The sequence below is a fragment of the Ochotona princeps genome, chromosome 10 (assembly GCF_030435755.1).
Source record: "Ochotona princeps isolate mOchPri1 chromosome 10, mOchPri1.hap1, whole genome shotgun sequence".
Taxonomy (NCBI): Eukaryota; Metazoa; Chordata; class Mammalia; order Lagomorpha; family Ochotonidae; genus Ochotona; species Ochotona princeps.
The window spans coordinates 54,757,075-54,780,785 of NC_080841.1; the positions used below are offsets into that span (position 1 = coordinate 54,757,075).

Below are 23,711 nucleotides of genomic sequence, written 5' to 3' on the forward strand. Positions count from 1 at the left end.
TAAAGTTTATTTTTATTGAATGGTAGATTTACAGAGAAGAAGCAATAAAAAGAAAAATCTTCCATTCACAAGTTTACTCCGCAAATGGCTGCAACATAGAGTTGAGCCAATCCAAAGCCAGAAGCCAAGAGATTCTTCCGAGTTTCCCTTGTGGGTGCAGGGTCCCAAGGTTTTGGGCCATCCTCTGTTGCTTTCCCAGGCCATAGCTGGGAGATGGATGGGAAGTGGAGCAGCCAGGAGACAAACAGGTGCCTATGTGGGATGCTGGCAGTTACCGGGGGTGGGTTGGGGAGCGGCATTAGCAAATTGAGCTGATACACCAGCCCCAGCATTTCCATCTTTTTTTTAAAGATTTGTTTTTATTGGAAAGTCAGATATACAGAGAGGAGGAGAGAGAGGGGAAGATCTTCTGTCCGTTGACTTAACTCCTCAAGTGGCTGCAGCAGCCAGAGCTGCATCTATCTGAAGCCAGGAGACCAGAACTGCTTCTGAGTCTCCCACATAGCTGCAGGCTCCCACGGCATTGGGCCATCCTCGATTGCTTCCCCAGGTCACAAGCAGGGAGCTGGATGGCAAATGGGGCTGCTGGGATTAGAACCAGTACCCATATGGGATCCCGGTCGTGCAAGGCAAGGACCTTAGCCACTAGGCTACCGTACCGATCCTACCAACATTTCCATCTCAAACCATCATTTTTACATATAGGAAGCATTGTATGGACTCTTCTAGTAGTTTTGTAATATTACACAGGTTGTTGGAGACTTCGGTTGCCCTACTAAGCTGAAGAACACTAGAATGAATTCTGACTGTTACATTGTTACATTGGTTCTCCTTAACCTCATTCTACCTTACCCGTCTCCAGTGACCAGCATTCTACATTCCACTTGTGAGATCCATTTTTTTCCAATGAGAATATACAATGCGTTTCTTTGTGCCTGACTTATTTTGCTTAAGATGAGGTCCCTCAGTTCCATCTTTGATGCAAGTGATGAGATTCCATTCTCTGTTGTTGCTAATATCCTATTGCGTGTGTGTGTGTATATATAATATCACATTTTCTCTATCCATCTATGAACAATGTTGGATTCCTTATCTTGGCTATTGTGAATAATCGTCCAGTAAACACACAAGTACAGGTATCTTACTGATAAGATTTTACTTTTGGGGAGAGATACAGCCAGTAGTTAGATTGCTGGATCATAGAGTTCTATTTTTAGTTCTAAAAGGAACATCTCTATTATTCTCTACAGTGTACTAATTCACATCCCCACTCATGTTCATTATTCCATGTATCCTGTCCCACATTTGTAATGTGTGTCATTTTGATAATAGCTTTTCCAAGGGGGGTGATATGACAGAGTAACTGACGTGACCTCCTCAAGTAAAGTCAGGCTATTCATTCCGTTGGTTTAGCACAGAGAACCTGCGGTTGTAATTTTCTCTCAGCAAAAAAAATAGTCATGTTTTGTTAGGGGAAACTTTTGTATGTTCTTTAGGATTAGTTCAACTGGAGAATCGGGAAACCCAAATGTAGTGGCCTAGGTAGAATCTTACTCATCTGTCATGGAAAATTCAGGCAGTTCTTCTGGCTGCTCTCCTGCTCGTGGCCTCCATGGTTAAGATCATCCATAATCCAACATGTTTTCTCCAGCTCCTGCCATCAGATCTGTAAGTCTAACCAGAAGGAATAGGAAAAAGGGAAGGACATGCCTTTTCCCTTTAGGAAGCACTTTTAGAAGCGGTACTCAGTACTTCTGCTAATGAATCATAGTCACATCTCAATCAGATGTCACACCTGGCTATAGCCAGGCTGGTGTACACAGTCTTTACGCTGGTCAGCTATGCACACAGCAGGAGCTCTTTATTACTGAGGAGAAGGGAAGAAGGAACAGGTAATGGTATTTGGCTGTTTTGCTACCTGTGGAGCCCTCCCACCATCCCTTCCTCTGTGATAGTCCAGGCCACTTACAGGCCCACCACTCCATAGGTATCCCCACAGTGTTAGAACAGAGAGTCAGCTTAGTAGTAACAATTTGAATTTTGACTCCTTTTGGTCTTCGGTTGGTACTCAGACTCTGGGTGCAATGCTTTAAGTTAGTAAGTGCAAACCTGCTTAACAATGGCCCTTATGTTGGGGTTGGAGGAAGAACTGAGCTACTCTAGGAAAAGCTCTGAAAGCAGAGAGAAAGGAAAAAACAAAGAGGATTCTGGTTTTATGAGGTCTGTCTCCTCTCTATTCACATGTATGCCTTGCCAAGAGCCACATCAGATTCTTCTCGGACATCCAGCATGCTTTATGAGTCATGGCCTGCCCCTCGTCCTGAGGGTCCGTTTAGCTCATGGTTGAGAGCAAAGCTATGAAATCAGATTATATTGGTTCAAAACCTGGATCTTCCATTGAATTGTTCAACCACCTTAGTTCTGTTTTTAACCCTCTATTTCCTCATCGATAGGCTGGAGGATAATGGTAATAACAAGTGTATCTCCGGACTCTTAGAAATCCATGTGTAGCACCCGAGGGTGACTATACAACGTTAGCCATTATTATCATGTAAAGAAAATCTGTATAAGCCATCTCTGCCTTAACTCAGTGTTTCATACAAAAGCCACTGAGCGATTTGTTGAGTGCTAAACCTAAGTCTTGATATTCTACTCAGTCATGCGTTGAGTACCTCCTGTTAAGTTCCTGAGGCAGAGTACAGAGTAACGAAATAGAAAACCTGGGTTTTTGCGGACAAGGAACTTGAAATTCACTTGACAATACAGAATGCCATATGTATTGATAAAGCACTAAGTTGTACATTACAGAAGTCAGCTGTGATTCTATCAGCACCAACACCCAGACACATGGGTGATGCTGGTGGAATATCATAGCGAGTGGAGCAAAAGACAGATGGCTATTTGTCAAGGAAGACCATTATCCTCTTACTGTTGGAGACTCACATCCAAATTGCTCACTAAATACAGGATAGGTAACACCCTTAAGCTAAAACTCCCATCTGCATCTCCCTTGTCTCCTGACATCTTCCTCCAGTATTGGCCTCAGAATGGGACTGGCATTGTTTGCTAGCAACGTTAAGGGCCGCGGAAGCAGGGCAGGAGACAGAGCTGTGCTTTTTCTTCGGAAACAGGTGGCAGGAATTTCAGGTTGACAGAAAATAAAGTCTGGAGGTGGAAATAGGAAAATTAGCAATAAAAGGAAACCTTTGTCCTTTTATTTTCTAAGATTGTTTGCCTTTTCAGGGTCGTCTTACCTGATCCAAGCAGAGTAAGCAGAGTTTTGAGGCAGAATAGGATGATATGAATGGGTCAGTGTGCTTTATAAGTAGTCATGTCACTGGGAAATGCATGTTGAAAAGGGGGGAAAGCAGGAGATGCCTTAGGGAGGGAAAACTTTATCCTGCCACAATAGCAAATGGAGTTTGAGTTTTGGGGTCACAGTGAAATGACATGTATGAAAAGAGACTTCAAATTAAACTTGATAGAATCAAAGAATGATTCAGGTAAGGGGCTTGTTCTGAGGGCTCTGCTATATATTCAACCAGAAGCAAAGCAGAAAAATCACTGATTGGCTACAGCCAAGCATTAGTCTTGTTTGAACATGGTATGCTCCGTTGGCTGCCTGTGACTGGCTGAAACCTAGCTATTTGTTACAAAGCATGTATTTTTCGATTGTGCTGGAGTTTGTTCTGGAGGAACTGAATGTATAGACACACCCTCATTACCTCAATAATTCTCCCCTTTTGGTCAGTCTCTCAGTCCTGGGTGATTAACCAAAACCCTAGGCATCATAACGGACTTCCCAAGTCATGATATCAGGTCAACTGAGTGATTCATTGTTTTTTGGGCTATACATGTTGCTGTAACTGGAATGAGAAAGCTGGTGCACAGAGGAGAGCTGTCTGCAAGCATTTAAGACACAAAGTGTCCCAGGAACACTAGCGTGGTGAATATAAGGAGGCTAACACCAACCAGGATGAAGAGTTCCCTTTTAATTAAACTGAAGAATGATCCAGAAGTGGAATCCATTTATATATTAAATAAGTATCCCATGGTTGTAGTTTTGTTTTTGTGGCAATTCTGTTATCTCCAATATTTCAGATATGTTTGCTGGGCAACCCTAAGAGTAGATAATATTTGAAAAAGATTTCTAAGTATAAACTCACCTACATTTGTTACAAATCATGGAAGGAGCAAGCAATGCTCACATTCAGAGGGATTTATACCTACCTGTAAATTACTCTTTAGTTATCCTCTCTTGATTTATACTAATGTTTAGCTTCCTATTGGCTATGCAGTGACAGTGGTACCCTTAAAATCCTTAACCGACATCACCCTCTCCACTAACTGAGATTAGAAGCTGCTCTCACATAGTTAACCATTAAATCCTCCACAGATGAAAATATACCCTAATGAGCAACAACAAGTTCCCTGTGGGGCACTTTCCACGTTAGGGGTCACCAGTTAGTAGAGCATTGAACACTAGAACTGTTTCCCTAACAGATGATTGCATGGTTAGAGGCCACCAACAGTTAGGGTTATGAATCTGTCTGCAAACTGTAATTATATTTCCCTTTGGCTTCCTTACACAATTTCTTGCCACATTTAATTATAAAACTTCCACTGTAAGGTTTTACTACTGTTAAAGAAACACAAGGATTATGAATGTCATTGTAAAAATTTCATTCCCATCAAAAGGACCAGGTATGCAGTTTGAAAAGGCAGTCATACTTGGACCATTAGAAACCTTGTCACAGAGTAAGCTACAGGATCTTAAAGGTAATTTGATAGATTTTCTATGGTATTTCCAACATTCTGTTAGGTTTTCTAGGGCAGCTGTCCCTTGTGAATTCCTAACCACAGCACCATCTTGCCGTGCATAAACAGAAAAACTTCACAATGAAAAGAGGAACAAAGGTTTAATGGTGGCAGAGAAGCCTGGATGTAGATCTTGGCACTCAGGGGAAGATATCACCCCAGAAGCAGACAACATCCCAGTCTGTTTGACTTTGAGCTCTCCAGTGGGTGTACATTCGCTTCTGGAGTTGAGATGTGGATCCAAGGCTTGAAACCCGGCAGGTTCTGCCCAACATAAAGCGTTAAAGGACTTGGTGTGGTCTCTTCCAGTGAAATGCACAGCAGTCTTTCTATGGTGTAGTTTCCAAGACATGAAGTTCTAGGTTCTAGATCATAAACGGCCTTTGACTTCTGAGCGGCTTCTTTTACCTGCTGAAAATATGCTTTGGCACAACACATTAAAGCTTGGCAATACTGAATCATATCAGAGTGTGTAAGGGTGAGAAATAAAGGAGATTCTATGATTAGGGACATCAGTCTTCTAGCAATTATTTTATATGGGGTAGATGTGTATGCTGAAGGAGATGAATTTGATTGCCCTAAAGGTAAATGATAATTCTTGTGAGCAAGACAATTTTGTCCTTTGAAGTATCAATGTTTAATACATTATCTTATTGGTTTCTGAAATCACTTCTGTTGTGTTTCCTTTCTAGGAGAAGTATTCATTTCTTTTTTAAAATGCTCATTTATTTTCACCTATGTGAAAGGTAGAGTTATTTTCCATGGTGGTTTTCTCTCTAAATGTTAACAAAAACCAGAGCTGGTGAGGCCAAAACCAGGACCCCAGAGCTCCATCTGTGTCTCCCTATGAGTGACAGGGTCCAAAAATTTGAGCCATCTGTTGCCTCCTAGGATGTATTACTAGGAAGCTAGATCAGAAGTGGAGCAGCCAGGACTCAAATTAGCATCCTGACATGGATTGCAGGCATTGCAAGTGGTGGCTTAACCACTCTACCATAACACATGTTCTAAGAACAGCTAGTATTGCAACATGGGCCTTTGTGTGCGGGAGAGCTTTTACTCAATCAGAAAACATGGCTTTGATATTTCATTCTCAATGAAAATAGAATGAAATCCATATTATAAATGTTGAGACAGCCCAGCAGGTGGTAGGAAGGAATCATCAGAAATTTTCATCATAAGATGGGATCATAAATGATGGTAACATAAGGTTACCAACATCATAGGTTTGATAAAGCAAACATTGAAATAGCATAAAAATGTGCTGAGGTGTTCAGCTGACATTCAACTAATTGTTTTTCTGACCTTGTTTAGAAGTATTTTTGAACCTATCAATTTCTTTGTTCCAGTATCTTAAAGTTATCTGAAACTGGTACTGGTTACAGTCCTTTTTGACAAGAAAACTTTCCATTTAGACTTGCTTGTAACAGCCTTCAGCTAAGTACCATGGTGAGAACAATTAATTGTGTGAACATAACTTGAGGTGGCCATGGTTGGGGCTGGCAAGTCTGCCTGCCAAAGCCAGTATCCCAGAGCAGCAGTTTTGGCCCCGGCTCCCCCATTTCTGATCTAGCTCCCTATCAATGCATCTGTGAAGGCAGTTAAAGGTGGCTCGAGGTGCTTGGGCCTGTGCACCCACATGGAAGATCAGATGGAGTTCCAAGCTCCCGGTTTCAGCCTTGCCCAGGCCATTACAGCCAGATAGTGGGCAAACCGAGAGATGGAAGATTACTTTTTGAATATCTTTATTTGAAAGACAGGGCTACACAGAATGAGAAAAGGAGTCAGTTACTCCTACCATACATACTATTTTAAGATGATTAATGTTATTATGTCACAATTCTATAGTATTAGATCTAGGAATTTCAGAAACATTGATAATATTTGTACAATGTGACTTAAATGTTCAGCATCATTTATTTTTTGACAGGGCTTCCCATGCAGTTCAGCTTATTAAAATAGGGATGTTTAGGCTTCAGTGATAAGAATGTCCTTTGAGATATTCCAGAGGTTCCTCTGAAAAATCCCGAAGGCTTAAATCATCTGATTAAATTACAATCACAGGTGCCTGTGAAATGATACTTGTCCATTTAACTACAAGACTTCAAAGGAAAATCCAAATAGCCATATAGCTGTAGAAAAACCTTACCCCTTTTACAGACAGGATTCAGTCTTCTTAAGTAATCAAAGACCTAATGAAGTCAAATGAAGCAAAGGAAATTCATCTTGATGAAACAACCTTTGTTTCCTAGACCAGTAACTTAAAAAGTAAAGAAACCCCTTAGTAGTCTCATTTAAACCGAAGCACACTTCCTTATGTTAATAGAAGACCAAAGTATAGTTTTACCTTAATGGGAAGTTTGGTATTAATGCCCATATATGGAAAAATCATATTTAAAACTCCTTAAGATTCTCACCATAAACCTTCTACTTTACCTGTTCACTTGCACTCCTGTATTTTAATGCCCTCTCATGGAACAGCAACGTTGCCATTCTGTATTAGAACAAAATTTTTTCCCTTAAAAAAAAAAAAACTCTTGTAACTCTTCTTACCCAAATCATATCTTACCACCTTAGTACACTTTCACATTGACTTGTTTCCCTTAATTTGTAGTAAAAATTAGACCATTGTAACTGGCAGCCACACCACCGTGCTACAGATTAGTTGTGCTTTCTCATGCCATAATCTTTCAGTGCAGCACAATGCATGTTTACTAACAGACCCAACTATCTGTCTTTAACCTTTGTGACAAAACGTACAGGAGACAAAATGTCATGCCTGGTCTCTTACAGTCTTGGGCTGTGCGGAAGAAATTATTTGTATGAGTGAATGTCTTTCAGTCTCCCTTGTTCGTCCTTCTGGCACACTGGTATGAAGGATCTCTTTCCCATGGGATTTTTACCTTATTACATTAAACAGCCAGAGGGTCTTACATTATTTTTCTTACATTTTCTAATGTACCAATAACATGAACATTTTCACTAATAAGCCTTGGAGAATTGTGCATCTGTGTTCTATTTAATGCTGACATCTCCAAAGACAAGCCTATTTCAATCAAACCGACCAACTGTAAACCAGCTTTAATTTACTAAATATTATATCACAGCACATTCACTTGGGAAACCTTTTGAATTCTGAGTTTTAAGAAATAATTTAAAGAGCTCCATTTAATTTTAGTAATACCACCCCAGAGGAGAAAAATAGCACATATACATAGCAATCGTAGAGCTCTCATTCTAAAGTACTAGCCATGTGCCAGATACAATGATACACAACTCATGAATTTGTAAAATATATGAATTGTGTTTCTGGCAGTTGGGAGAAATTCAGTTCACTTACCATAAGTGTTGTTTAAACACTTCTAAGATTTTTCATTTTCTCGATTTTCAGTTTTTCTTTTTTTCTCCTATAGAAATGAGTCGTTCCCTTTAGACTTTTCTCGAGGCCCTAGAGAAGACAGAGCAGAAAAATACGTTCAGCAAGACACTGAGCTTCATTCCCATCATCTGCCTGAACAAAGGAAGCAGGGCACGATGGGAGCCGCTGAAGCAAGAGGGCCAGCAGGGCACCTTACACACTGCTGGGGAGGTGTGTGATGTAGAATCAAGTGTTGCTTTGAAATGGGATCTCAAAATAATCAACTGAAAATAGTCCTTATGCCCAAGAGGCATATTTGAGACTAATTTGTTGCCCCCAAATACTCCCAATTAGATTCTTATTTGTTTACATGCTCAATCAAGTTCTTAAATGGGAGATTGGAGTATAGCAGCAACGCGAGGTTTATGGTCTTCTGTTTATTGAATGTGCCTTAGTCGCTCTTGAATGTCTGCTGTAACGGTCTTAACCTTTTCCAGGTAAGACTCCCCTTTGCGAGTCTTCTAAGAGCAATGAATTCTGCAGGAAAAGTATACATGCTACACTTTGTACATTGTCAAGGTGTTCACACTGCCCGCTGAAGCCCACCCCCAGGACTCCATAGGTTCAGAGGTCAGCGGTTCCTGGGGGGGGTGTAAACTCAGTGTCTCCCTTTCCCGTCGCTGACAGATGCTGGATAAGCTATGTGACATCCAAAGATGATTGCCCCAGCTTCTGAGTTTTCACCCATCTCTGTCTTCACAACTTGTAACAGGGATGGTTTAGGGCTCTTTTCTATCTGATCTCACCGTGTTTGGACCTAAGGACAGAAAGCATTATCATTTAAATATGATTTAAAGTCCCCAGGACTGTGATGTGGTGTTTGGTGTGGGCCCTTTAAGAGGTCTGGCTCAGGAGGAGGTCCACGCTAGGAAAAAAAATCCCACACTGCTCAAACTAACTTTCTCCTGGGACCCCTGTGCTTCAGCAAGAGTGAGCTGTGAGGGAGCAAGCCTGAACCCGGGGCTACCTGCTGGCTTCCGGCTTTGAGATGTGGTCTCACCTTCTACATGTGCTCCTGTTGTGACACTACGGGCCATTAGCCCTCCCCAGCCCGTGAGGCTCCCTAGTGTTAGCTTGCTGTTCAGAGTTCAAACTCAACCCTTTCCTTTATAAGATAGTTCCTTTTTTTTTTTTAAGGAAAATCAATTAACATTTATGTAATCATATTTAAAAACACAATTTTAAGATCTATATTAAGACTTACATATTAGATTGTATGTAGGCTGGCTCTGGCAGCTAAATTCTGATGGGTAAGTTGCCTTTGACAGTATAGTATAAAGAGAATACTTTCTAAAGGACATTGCAGGTTTTTCTTTTTTAACTTTAGAACTTAGCTGCCAGATATTTCATTACAGCAATGAAAAGCAATTCTGATGACGAAAGAAGAGTAAAGGTTCCATCTATCATGGATACTTACTGCTCAGCTTATGCCTTGCCATCAATATCGTTTATCATGCTATATAGTCCATTTTATGTCTTTATAAAAGTACAACTAAAGTTGGGTACTTAGAGATTCAACCGCAAACTGTGAACTGAATCTCTAAGATCCTGCACTTTCATCCATTCAGTTTAGTGAGGGCCCCCCTGGCTGGGTCTCATAGTAGCGGGAGCAGGTGCGAGAGGGAGTAAAAAGCATTGAGTGGCTGATGCTGCTGTTTTTATAACAAGTTACTATCATAAGGACAGCCATGCTCTCTCTCGAGAGCCACCTTAATCTCTTCTGAAGGCAGCATCCCCCACCCGCAAGAAGAGCTGATGATCTCCCACTTGGTACCACCTCTTGATGCCGCCACTCTGGGGACCGACCGAGCCTGTAGCACAGGAGCTTTTGGGGAACACAGCCAAACCAGGTGCAAGCCACAGAACTGTGAGTACACATAAGGCTCCCTGCAGCTAAGTGGTTATTTGGACAGTCGTGCAACTAATGAGTGGTCGAGTAGGATTGCGAACTTGGATGTGCCTAGCCCCAGACACTATGTTCTTTCCACTGTAGGGAAAGCCTCTCCCTGATTCCCTCCTTTATTTAGGAAACTGCCCTAACCTGTAAGTGGCTCTGAGCATAGCTCTCAAGGGGTCATAAAACTTTGAGGTCCTTGCAGATAGATCTTTTTGTGGAATTTTGCTGTGCACCAATGACACATTTGAGAAGCAGCAGTTGCCTTCACAACCCCCTTTCCGACTATAAAAACACATTCCCCAGAGGAACAGTAAACTGGAGCTTGGTTTAGGAAACAACAGTTATCTCATTTATTCCTTTACCAGATGTCTTCTTTTGGTGGTTGCCCTGTAACTGAAATTACCTGATTTATTTTGAGTTATTTTTTTTTCTATGTGAAACATCCACCAACAGGGGTCTGTTCTGTATCAGAAATATCAGCATGTTTCAAATGTTGTACTTGTTAAAACACAAGTAAAACGAGAGGATAGTGAAAGAGCAGAAATGGGCATTCAGCCATCATGATCAGGTCTGTCCTGTTTTTAAAGACCTGCAACCTTTATTCACTCGAAAAAAAAAAAATTCAGTATCTCTCCCTCTCTATCCAGGAAACTGACTTAGTCCAGAGCTTAAATTCTTATTAAATCATTGTGATTAAATCCTATTCAAAAATTTTCACAATGTGAGAGAAACTCTCCCAGGGTGTCTCTCTGTAGAAGCAGTAGCTGGACGGAGCCCATCCACCTGTTTATTAAATACTAATACCACGTAATAGAGCAGAAAAAGCTTCCTTATTGTACAGTTTAAAAATCTTCCAGGGGGAGGGACTGGACGAGGTACAAGCATGGGAATAAGACCTTTCTTACAAGGACATTTTTAAAAATGAGAATGGAAAGATTAAAAATGCATGTGTATTTAAGACAGTTGAAGAAGTTTGCACCTGGGGGCCTTTTTGTGTTTTCTTACAAAGTAGGAAGTGAGGTCATCCACCAAGATCGAAGAAGTCGTCCATAGGATAAGAGGTGTTTCAGCAAAGTGCCGCAGGATAGAGGTCAACCACCCAAAATCAGGGGAACGAGGGCTGAGATTCCGAATTTCCAATAGAAGGCCCAACATCTCGGGAGTCAGTGTAGCTAGAAATGGAAGGAGGTGAACACAGGAGCTCGTGGAATTTCTGGAGAAAGTGCAGGGATCAGAAAGAAATGAGGTGATCGTTAACATGGATGTTTAACCAGCTCTGACCTCAGGCTGAATATTTGCCTACATTCTTCGTGCTCATTCACTCTTACTTCCCGCAATAGCTCTGAGGCATGACTGTTGTCATTCACAGCTTCTAACTGTGGCAGGATGAACTATCTTGTCCACATTCTCACAGCTAGTGCATAGCAGATCTAGGATTTGAGCCCAGGAATTCTGGTATCGAGAACCAAGATTGTCACGCTGTATCTAGAAGGCTGTGATCAGGATAGGTTGAAGCATTTCAGAGGTAGAATGGTTCCAGGTAATGACATAGCACTGGGAATAAACACAAGGGACAGTAGCTAAAGCCACCTATTGGCACAGGTCCACTGGAGGCAAGATTTCTTGACGTATTTGTTATCTGTGTGGTTCCCAATGTGCTCTGGAATGACAGCATGATTTGGGGAGACAAGACTGGGAATCAGAGACTAACAGAAGGACAGCCAATGACAAAATGCAGAGGTGTGGCAAAGCAAGCAGAAGACCTGTTCAAGTGTTCTCTGCGTAAGTGGAGGAGGAATGGTTTAGTTACACTACGATGTGAGAAAGTGAATGCTCAGCCCTCAAGCCAGACGATTTCTGTTCTCAAGGAAGAGCCAGGCTTAACCAAAGGCGGGAACTCCTTGTGAGCCAAAGATGTCTGGGGACCCCTTTTCTACTTGGTAGAGTTCTAGGGATTTGGGAGGAAGGGGACCTGAGGGGGATTGTTTCAGACATGAAGCCACAGCAAAAACTGGAAGAGGAGGACAAGAGATGAGACTGAAGGGGCCAACAATGTGGATGATGATGGAGTGATGGACTGGTAGCCTCTGAGGTTCCACGTGTAAGGTAAACGCAGCCCCAGGTAATAACAGAAAGTGATACTTCAGGAGGGATCAGGGTGACTTTCTGAGCCACAACAGCAGACCCACTCCCCCACCCGCCCCAAGATGGGTACCTTTCCCTTAGCCACCTGCTCCTGAGTAGGGGTGTGTCGCCTTTCCTGGATCGTAGATTGCAAGGATACCAACTATAGTTATGTAAGCCATGAGAATATTAAAGAAGATTGCTCTAGAAAATAGGTATACTCCTTTGTTAACAACACACAAAAATCTAGCAGCAGGTCTAAGGACAGTTCTAATTCCAAAATCATGATTCTCATAAATAATGAGAAGTATTCAGAAAGTTCATGAAAAATGTGTATCATGAAAATAAAATCACTCATGCATTCTAAATTGTTTGCATCCAACTAAATTTCTTTTAACTCCACTTTCCATGAACTTTGGAAGTGCTCTTGAGTTCTGATGGTAGCACAATGATATTGATGGTTTCTACTGGCGACATCTTAAGTCCCACTATGATTGAAACAAAGTAATGTGGTACACCTTGGTTAAGAGATCACTGAAAATAAACACAGATTTCCAAGCTGATGTGTAGGGAACTCAGTGGTCCTAACTGCATCTGAACAACACACACTAGCTGAAAAACCTGAAACATCCACGATGCTCCTGAAATATGTCAGAGAAATGAGGTCAAAGTAAAGTGCTGTTCCTTGCCTTGACACAGGAGGGAGGATGTTGTGAGAATGGCTGGCCAGGGTAAGAAGCCACATGTATTGCTGGGGCCTCAGAGAAGCTGACAGTCATAGCCTCCAGAAGGGTGGGCAGGCAGACCTAAAGGGGCCCTCTTGTGGGTACCTGCCTCTAGGAGCTCCTGTCCCAGGGCCTTGTGCTTCTGGTAGGAGGGCATACATCAGATACAGCATCTTATTCTTATTGGGACTGGCAGGAGAGACTACAGAACAGGCCCTGAACAGCTGAGGTTTAATCACAGCCTATCTGACCCAGGCAAGAAAAGCTAAGTTTGAAGGGACTCAACAGGAATTGTAATAATCAGGTATGGCAGGAGTTCAGGACTTACCAGACAATGAGTTCTGTAAAACCCTTTTGGCCATGCTTAAGTGCTTTTATGGACAAAGCAGGTGGTATCCAAGAACAGATAGATAAACAGTAGAAATGCTAATGAATCAAAAAGAAACAACCCAACTATAATAGGAAAGATGATGGTCTTAGGTATCTTACAAGTGTAGAGAAGTAAATACAGCAATAGAAGCTTAAAAGCAGGGGCCACTATGCTAGTGCACAGCGTTAAGTTGCTGCTTGCAACACTGGCATCCCACGTCAAACCTTGCTTCTCCCCTTCCAACTTCCTGGAAACACAGTGGATGATTTGCCAGGTACTTTGGTCCCTGCCACTCCCAGGCTTCTGCCTGGTCTGACCTTGGTTGTTGTGAGCATCTGGTGAGTGAATTAGTGGGTGAAAGATGTGATCTTCTCCCACCCACCTCTGCTTTTAAATAATGAAAGACCGGAGGAGAAACAGAAGAGACTATTCAGACACTTTAGGACACCTACAAAACGTGTAACATCCATGTAAGAGGGACATCAGAAGAAAAGCTGGAAGAGGAACAATGATTAATGTTGGACACTATACCTTAAGTGCAAGAAGCTTGAACACCAAGCAGAATAAATTTTAAAAATGAGGCTAGGCATATACCATTCAAATTTAAGCAAAATCACTAAGTATTGAAAGAGGCCAGAACACAAAAGCATGTGCAGAAAGGAATAAGAAAAAATTATTTCCAATTTCTCCTCAGAAGCTATGCAAGCCAGAAGACAGAGTGAAGTAAAATGAAGGGAAAATACAGTGCTGTACCCTCTGAAATGACCCTTTTGAAGTGAAAGAAATATTTTCTTGGGCAAATAAAAATTAAAGTCTTATTGCTTGTGCTTTTCATTTTTTTCTGGCACCTGCTTTGTAAGAAATGTCAAGTTATTTAGAAAGGACATTTGGATATAGGTGGAAAAAGATAATATAAAACTTATATTTGTTTCAGATTAAGAATAAAAGCAATATTGTATTCAATTGCGTATGCTTATGTGATTACTTGTATAAGCTTACATTTTAGTAAAATGAATGGCATTAATGGCACAAGAAATTGGAATGAGGAATTAGGACTTTTGTTATTATAAAGTACTGCCTGGAAGGCAGTCTAATGCTATTCAAAGATAAATTTGTATTTCTAGGGTAACCATCAATTGGCAGGCAGCTAACTGCTAAGAAAACAAAGAACATGAAATCAAAGATTTAACATTGTCCCCAGTAAAACCACAGGAGATAGAAAAATGTGTGGAAGACAAAACTAGAACAATGAATTCGAGTAACAAATAGAAAAACAAATGTGATTATTTATATGGTTGAATTAATATCACTCTAATCATCAATGGTATATAGACCCCAATAAAGATTTTCAGAGTGGGTCAAAATTAGACTCAAATACTTGTTGTCATGTTAAACCTACTTTATATTTGAGGACACACATAGATTAAAAGCAAAGGGACAGAGAAAGATATTCCAGATAAAGTATGTTAACACTACTCCAAGAATATTTCAGATACAGCAGATTTCAGAGCAAGCAAAGTTTCCAGTAATTTTCTTTTTTTAATTTCACACAGAGAAACGTCTTCCATCCATTGTTTCGCTCTCCACGTGGCCACAATGGCAGAGCTAAGTCAATTGGAAGCTAGGAGCTTCCTCTGGGTTTCCCATATAGGTGCAGGGTCCCAGGGCTTGGGACCATCCTCTACTGCTTTCCCAGGCCACAGGCAGGGAACTAGAAGTAAAGTGGAGTAGCCAAGACAATCCAGCACCCATATGGGATCCCAGAAGTTTCAAGGCAAGGGCTTAGCCACTAGGCAACCTCACTGGGCCCCAGTAATTTTCTTAATGCTGTGGACCTAACAAGCAAGCAGCAGAAACAGTGCTACAAGAATCCAGTATCATGGCTGGAACCTTCTCCACCCCTCTCTTGCTTGAGCAGCACTACAGGGGAAGACAGACTTATGGGTAGTGGGGCAGGACACAAAGGCACATGAAGGGAACTAAGCACACAGCCATCTGTCAGTCTACCCTGAGATCAACCCTGCACCCAGAGTGACCTCACTCAGCAGGGGAGGGACAGGAAGGATTCCCCCAGAGACCCCACCCACACTCCAGGCATTTACTACTGGAAAATTGGAGCCCAGCCCAGGACTAGTGTGGAGGTGCTCCTGGGTCTCCACAGCACTCTACTGTGCTACCCCAGAGAAAGGGACCCGACAGTGGCTTCCCTGCCCAGGCTCTTGCTGCAGAGCTCCCTTGAAAGCCCATCATTCAGAATCCTGCAAAGAAGTGCTCCCAGGAACTGCTGGCAGCTAACCAAGAGGCTGCTTTCTACAGCCTCCAGAAAACTGCTGGATTCACACCACACCATACCCCTTTAATTCATTCACAACACCCTGTTTTGAGGGGCTCCTCCAACCAAGGCCCTTAGGAAGTAACTGTTGGTCTCTAACCAGCCTCCTGGGGCCTCAGGAAGCAGCAATGAATCTCAAAAGTCCAGCTCTTGGAGGTTCTGAGAAGTAGATCCTGGGACTCACCCACGAATGCAGCTGGGCAAACCTTTCAGAGCAGGTCAGCGCTGAGAGCCCTGTGACAGGTGCATAGCTGTATGATTGGCATGCTATGCTGCACCCACTGAGACCTACCGCAGTAACTCCATCCTCACATGACCCATGGAAACAGATGGGTGGCTCACGTGCGCAGCTGGTACACCATGCCCAGAGCTGTCTATCATCCCAGCTGGTAATGACTTCACTAAGAAATTCACACTTAACACTGGCATTGATTATAGCCCAAGACACTACACAAACACTACCCTAAAGCGCCCACACAGCATTGCACCAACACCCCAGGACACATGAGCAGCAGAAAATCTGACAAAACTCACGCTATGCTATGAGTATGAAGTGGCAGATACACCGGGTGCATCAAAGCCAACATGGGGATACCAGGAGTAGGAAAGGATGAGGTAAGACACAATAACCCTAAAAGTCACAGAATCCAAAAGAATAATTTTGAGGAAATTAAATGAGATCTGAAAACAAACAACTCAGTGAAATTAGACAATGATAGACATGAGAAACTTAATAAATTTAAAAACATATTAGAGCATCAATAGAAAAACTAAGCAGGAAGGACTCTGAGCTTGAAAACAGGTGTTTTGAAATATTTCAATCAGATTAAAAATTTGAGAAATAAAGAAATAAAGAAAGCCTTTGAGATTTGTGGTACATCATTAAGCAACCATTTCCTATTGTAGCTGTCCCAGAGAAAGAAGAAGAGGGCAAGGCTACAAGGCTAAATGTTCAATAAAGTATTTGTTAACATGTTTTTGCATCTTGGGGAAGATAAGGACATCTAGGGTCAGGATACTTAAAGTATCCCCTAATAGATTTCACCAAAAAAAAAAATTCTTTGAGGAATATTATAGTCAACATGTCAAAAATAGAAGACAAAGGATAATTTTAAAGTCTGAAGAGCTTTTAGAATAACTTAGCAAGAGAAAAGTGCTAAGTGACTTGGGAGAGTACTTATTAATGACACATTTCATGGACCTAGAGAAAAAAGAATGAAGAATTCAAAGTTATAGGCCCAGCGGCATGGCCTAGCAGCTAACGTCCTTGCCTTGAACGCGCCAGGATCTCATATGGGCGCCAGTTCTAATCCCGGTGGCTCCACTTCCCATCCAGCTCCCTGCTTGTAGCCTGCGAAAGCAGTCAAGGACGACCCAAAGCTTTGGGATCCTGGTCCCACGTGGGAGACCTGGAGGAAGTTCCTGGCTCCTAGCTTCGGATTGGCTCAGCACCGGCCGTTGCGGTCACTTGGGGAGTGAATCATTGGATGGAAGATCTTCCTCTGTCTCTCCTCCTCTCTGTATATCTGACTTTTTAATAAAAATAAATTAATCTTTAAAAAAAAACAAAGTTCAGAAAGACATAAAGCCAGTTGAGGATAGTAAAAAAAAAAAATCCTTCCTGCAGAATGAAGGAGAAATGAAACCTTTCCATGAAAAGCTAAAATGGAAGGAACTTTTACCACCAGACTGACCCTATAGGAAACGGCTAAGGGAGCCCTGCATTCAAAGCAAAAGGATATAGGTACCATCATGAAAACACTGACATCGCACAAATATCAACAGTAGAGCAGAAATCCTCAAGAAAGAGAACCAAACTTTCTACAAAAACCACCAAGTCACAAAGATTAACAATTACAGAGGAGGAAAGGACTCACAACAGAATGACAGGGTATACCTTATTAATGTCAATTGATTAGAGTCCTAATCAAAATATACAGTTTAGGGGTTTTTTAAATTAAAGACCCAAGGATATGTATGTGAAGAAACTTAATTCAGTGATAAAAACACTGAAAATGGAAAGGAATGAGAAAAATATGCTAACAGAAACCCATTGTGTGAGTAGCTGCAACTGTATCAGACAGAATAGGCTTTAATTCAAAAGAAATAAAAGTCCATATAATGATAAAGGGTTCAATTCAGTAAGAAAGAATTTTCTGTTATATATCCAACACTGAGACAACCAATTTTATAAAACAAGCATATTTAAATGGAAATTTTAAAGTCCAATACAATTATAGATTCTAATAGGAAATTTCAACAGTCCACTTTCACCAATTGTCAGAGTATCCATTTAATAAAAAACAAAGAAACATCAGTGTTACACTATACATTAGTCCAAACTGACCTAACATATTTACAGGCTGTCTCAGCCAGTAGCTGCAGAATACACAATCTTCTCATCAGTAACCAGAACATTCTCCAGACAGTCCATAAGTCAGGCCATAAAGCAAATCTCAGAAAAAGTTTTTTAAAAAGATTGAAATCATAGCATGTATCTCCTCTGATCATAATGGAACAGACTGGAGCTCAACAAGAGGAATCTTGGAATTTGTCCAAAACTTGGAAATTAAATATTCTCTTGAATTACCGGTGGAGAAATGAAAAAAATGAAAACAAGCAAAAGAGATGTAAAAAAGATTTCTTGTAATAAAAATAAAAGATGCATCATGCAAAAACCTATGAGATACAAGTAAGCTAGTGCTAGGAGGAAATTTCATGGTCGCAGGTGCCTATGTCCAAAAAAAAAAAAAAAAAAAAAAAAAAAAAACCACCTTAAAAAGCTAATGATCCAATCAAAGAACTACAAATTCAAGAACAAGCAAATGTTAGAGACTGAACAAATTTTTAGAAAGGAGAATGAAATGAATTGGGTTCTTTGATAACAAAATTGGCAAATCTTAACTAGACTAACCAAGAAGAAAATTCTCCAATAAAATTGGGTAAAAGAGGAGCCAATTGCAACAGATACTGAAGAAATGCAGACAATCATTAGGGACTATGATGAACTATATAACAAATTTAAAAAAAAACTATAAAAACTGATACAGTGACATATACACAACTTACCAAACATGACCCAAAACACATGGGAAATTCTAGACTTCTAATATGATTGAATCAGCAATAAAAAGTCTCCTGGTAAAGAAAAGCCCATGACTAGGTAGAACTTTGCTAATTCTTCTTTAATTCTTTCAAAAAAACAATGTGAATTCTTCTCAAACTATTTCAAAGTATTGAAAGGAATGAAACCTCCCACACTCACTCTATGAGGCCAGCCTTGATACCAAAACCAAGCAAGGATACAACAACAGAAAGACACTATCAGCTGATGTTTCTTATGAACACACAGACACAAATCAACATAATACTAAGCATACTGAATCCAGTAGCACATGAAAAAATAGCATACATCATGACCAAGTGATATTTATTCCAGCAACATACACAAACATACTCAACATACACAAACATCTCTGGGCACAGTGTTTAGCCTAACAGTTAAGATGCTGCATCCCACACCACAGTGACCAATTTTGATTCCTTGGGTGGCCTCTTGCCTTGATGAAGGGTGTCCCTGACAACGCATGTGGAGACTTAGCTTGAGTTTCACACTTTGGTTGACCATTTGAGGAGTGAACTATTTTCCTCAAATAAATAGCCAGACCAGACATAGGAGTAAGTGTAAGATTATATATCCCTTCATGATAAAATAAACCTCAACAATTATGGAAGGAATCTCTCTCAGCATTATAAGGGCTATATTTGACAAATGTGCAACCTACATCATAAGGAATGGGGAAGAGCTGAAGTCATTTCCTCTACAGTCTGGAGTCAGGCAAGGATGTCCACGTCTACCATTTAATATAGCATGGGAAGGTTTAGTCACAACAATCAGAAAAAAGAAATGAAGTTTGTTCACATTTGAGAGAATAAGATCAAATTACTCTTTTGTTCTTGTAATATGATTATATATATAGAGAGAAACCCTGGACTAAGACTACTGGAGTTGATAAACTCAGTAAAACTGAAAAATACAAAATCAGCCCATGTAAATGCTTTGTGTTTATACACCAATAGTAAACTTGCTAAAATGCAGTAGAGCTTCTATTCCTAATACTACCTAAAACAACTGGAATTAAATTTAACCAGCTGCTGTAGTTTGAATATGACTTTATTCCTGAACTCATGCAGACATTCAAACTTGAGAGTCTGCAATTGATACTAAGAGGGTAGAAACTTCACTTGAAGATGGTATTTTAGAGGTGGCCTAAGGGAAGACTCATGGGTCACAACTGGGAAGACCAGGAGGGAAGTTGCCATGAAAGGGTTGGATATCTAATCATGAGTTAGGTCCAGCCATTCTACCTAATTCCAACTCCCCATGTAATTGTTTGCACGTACCAAGCCATTCCTATCTCCCCCATCCTCATCGGGGGGCCAAACAATGAGATCACCTGATCTTGGACTTTAACCTCCAAAGCTGTGAGCCTAATAACCCTTTGTTCTTTATAAAGCGAGTTGCTGGCTGTATTTCACTGCAGTAATAAAAGATGACTAATACACCCAAGAAATAAATGAGGGGCTGGCTCGGTGGAGTAATGGGTAAAGCCACGGCCTGGAGTACCAGCATCCTGCTTATAGCTGGTCTAAGTCCCCACTGCTCCATGTACAATACAGCTCCCTGCTAATGTCCCTGGGAAAGCAGCAGAGGACAGCCCAAGTGCTTGGACACATGCACCCACATAGGAGACCTGGATGAAGTTCCAGGCTCCTAGCTTCAGCCTGCCTCAGCCATCTAGAGAGATCTCTTTGTAAATCTACCTATCAATTAAAAAATCTTACAAGAAGAAATGATCTTTATTACAAAAATTATACAACACTGATCTGCACAAACAGAACAATGTATAATGTTTCTGTTTAGGAAGATTTTGTGGAAATGTCCATACTCACTGAAGTATCTGAATATTCATTGCATTCCAACAAAACATTATATTCTTCACAAAGCTAAAGCAAAAACTTGCAAAATCTATACAGAGCCACAAAAGACCTCAAATAGCTGAAGTAACTCCGAGCAAGAAGGACTTTGCTGGAGACATAATGCCTGATTCTACAAAGGAATAGTAGCCAAAGGAACATGATAGTGTGATAAAAACAGATCCCCCAAAGGAACAGAAGAGAGAACCCAGAAATGAACGCATGCATTTACAACCGATTTCCAACAGAGGCAGTGAGTATACACACTGGAGAAAAAAAAGTCTCTTTGATAATTGTCTTGTGAAACTTGGTATGAAAGAAACTAGACCCCTTTTAATTGCAGACAAAAACGAACTCAAAATGGATCAAATACTTAAGTGTAAGACCAGAAACTCTGAAACTACTCAAAGAAAATACAGAAGAAATGTTTAAGAAAATAAGTCTGAGCAAATATTTTTAAACAATGATCCCCAAAACTGACAAACAGAATAATGCCAAATTCTAAAGTTTCTGTGCAGCAAAGGAAACAATCAAGAGAGTGAAAGACAACCCACAGAATGGGGGGAAATATTTGCAAACTATTCATCTGAAAGAGATTGACTTCAAGAATATTTGAGGAACTTAAAAGTGAAAAAAATACTCAGTTAAACATGCCAATGACCTCAGTAGAGGATATGCACACCCGGGGAATAACAGGGTTTTTTGTGTGTGTGTGTTTATTACCTTCTAATCGCCATGTGTTGATATCATTACCTACTAGAGTGTTAAAGCTATGATTGCAGAGTGCAATGAAAGCATGTTGTTGTAAAAACTAGAAAAAAAAATCAGGGAGGAGGAGGATGGGTGGGGTGAAGAGTAGGATGGGAAGTGTCACTGAACCCCTGAATCTGCATTGCAACAGATGTGAAATCGGTCCACTTTGCATACATAAAGAATTTTTTAAATGATATGCAAGCAAACATCACTAAGTAGATCACAAAGAGGATGCATCACTGAACACCACCGAATTTCAAGGAAATGCAAGTCAAAATCACAAGAATCTCTCGCTCCAGTTAAGATGGTTACTATGAAAAGTGCGCATGCGCGCGCACACACACACACACACACACACACACACACACACACACACACAGCCAGTGCTGGCAAGAATGCAGCAAAAGGGGAAGCTCACACAGTGTTGGTGGGCATGTAATTAGGATGGCCATTATGGAATACAGCATGATGGTTGTGCGAAAAAACTAGAAACCAGTGAGTACTGTGGTGCAGTGGGTGAAGCTGCCACTCACAACATCCTATAACATGCTTGGTTTGAGTCCTGGCTCCCCTGCTTCTGATTCAGCTTCCTGCTTGGAGGTAGTGGATGATGGACTTGATGGACTCAAGTAACTGAATCCTTGACCCACATGTAGAAGATTTGGTTGGAGTTCCTTGTAACTCCTGCTTCAGTCTGGCCCAGCTTCATCTGTTAACTGGCACTTGGGTAGTGAGCCAGTAAGCTCTTTCTCTATTTTTATCAATGTTACTCTGCATTTCAAATAAATGAACAAAAGGAAAAAGAACTAGAAATACATTATTACATAACTCAGCAATCCCACGACTGAGTGTTTCCAAAGGAATTGAAATCAGTATGGTGAAGATCTTCACTCGCAGCATATTTACTACAACACTAGTCACAATAGTCAAGATTTAAATCAACCAAGGTATCCATCAATGAGAGAATGCACAAAGAAAATGTATATATATGCGTATGTATCTATATATGATGGAGTACTATTCAGCCATAAAAGGAAGAACACTGTTATTTACAGCAGCTATAGACAGAATTGCAGGGCATTGTGTTGAATGAGTTAAGGAAGGCGTGATGAGAAAATAGTTCATTTTCTCCCTTGACTGTGAAAACTAAAATTTATCTCAGAGAAGTAAGGGAGACTATAATGGTTACCAGAGCCTGGGAAGGATGTAGCGGGGAGGCAGGTTGGAGAGTGTCCAACAGATGCAGAGTACATTTGGGTGTGAGGACTAACTTCTTTTAAGATTTACTAATTTTTTTATTTGAATGGCAGATTCAGAAAGGAGAGAAAGAGATTGAGATTTTCCATTCACTGGTTCACTCTCTGAATGGCCACAGTAGCTAGAGCAGAACCGATTGGAAGCTAGGAACTTCTTCCAGGTCTCCAACATGGGTGCAGGTTCCCAAGGATTTGAGTCATCCTCCACTGCTTTCCCAGGACATAAGTGGGAAGCTGGATTGGGAATGGAGCAGATGGGACTCGAACTGGTGCTGAAATGGGATGCCAATGCCCCAAGTGGAGGATTAGTGTGCTACACAATCATGCTGCGCCCTGAGGAGGAATAACTTCTAATGTGCACACCGCAGCAGGATAACTATGTTTGGCATTAATTAGTTTGATAGTCAAAATAACTGATAAAATTTTGAATGTGTCCAACACAAATGTTTGAAGTAATAAATTACCAATTATCATGATCTGATCATTTGATATCAAATCAATTACTGAAATACCACACCATTCCTCCTAGGTGAAGGTATTTCAAAAAAAAATCAGTGGAAAATTTAGTTAAGAGAAGTTTCTCAGAACAAAATTCAGTTTGGGGCCTGGCAGCATCGCCTAGTGGCTAAAGTCCTCGCCTTGAACGCCCCGGGATCCCATATAGGCGCCAGTTCTAATCCCGGCAGCTCCACTTCCCATCCAGCTCCCTGCTTGTGGCCTGGGAAAGCAGTTGAGGACGGCCCAAAGCCTTGGGACCCTGCACCCGCGTGGGAGACCCGGAAGAGGTTCCAGGTTCCCAGCATCGGATCGGCGCAACACCGGCCCGTTGCAGCTCACTTGGGGAGTGAATCATCGGATGGAAGATCTTCCTCTCTGTCTCTCCTCCTCTCTGTATATCTGACTTTGTAATAAAATAAATAAATCTTTAAAAAAATTCAGTTTGAAAGCTACATATAAATAACATGCATCACATAACATGAATTTCCATTAACTTTTTAATGTACCCTTGTATGTACAAATACCATGTGTCTTTTTTTCAAA

General features: G+C 41.0%; 1 protein-coding gene and 1 long non-coding RNA gene across 2 annotated transcripts in view; one reads left to right on the plus strand and one right to left on the minus strand.

Annotated features, from left to right (window-relative positions):
* CCDC3 (coiled-coil domain containing 3) overlaps positions 1–23,711 on the plus strand; it is a 115,277-nt gene that overhangs the window by 57,813 nt on the left and 33,753 nt on the right. The gene's annotated exons all lie outside the window — the stretch shown is intronic.
* The window catches only part of LOC131481271 (uncharacterized), a 105,064-nt gene continuing 89,518 nt past the window's right edge, over positions 8,166–23,711 (minus strand). Inside the window, exon 4 of the long non-coding RNA XR_009246203.1 lies at positions 8,166–8,266. This is a non-coding gene — a long non-coding RNA (uncharacterized LOC131481271). The remainder of the gene's footprint in view (positions 8,267–23,711) is intronic.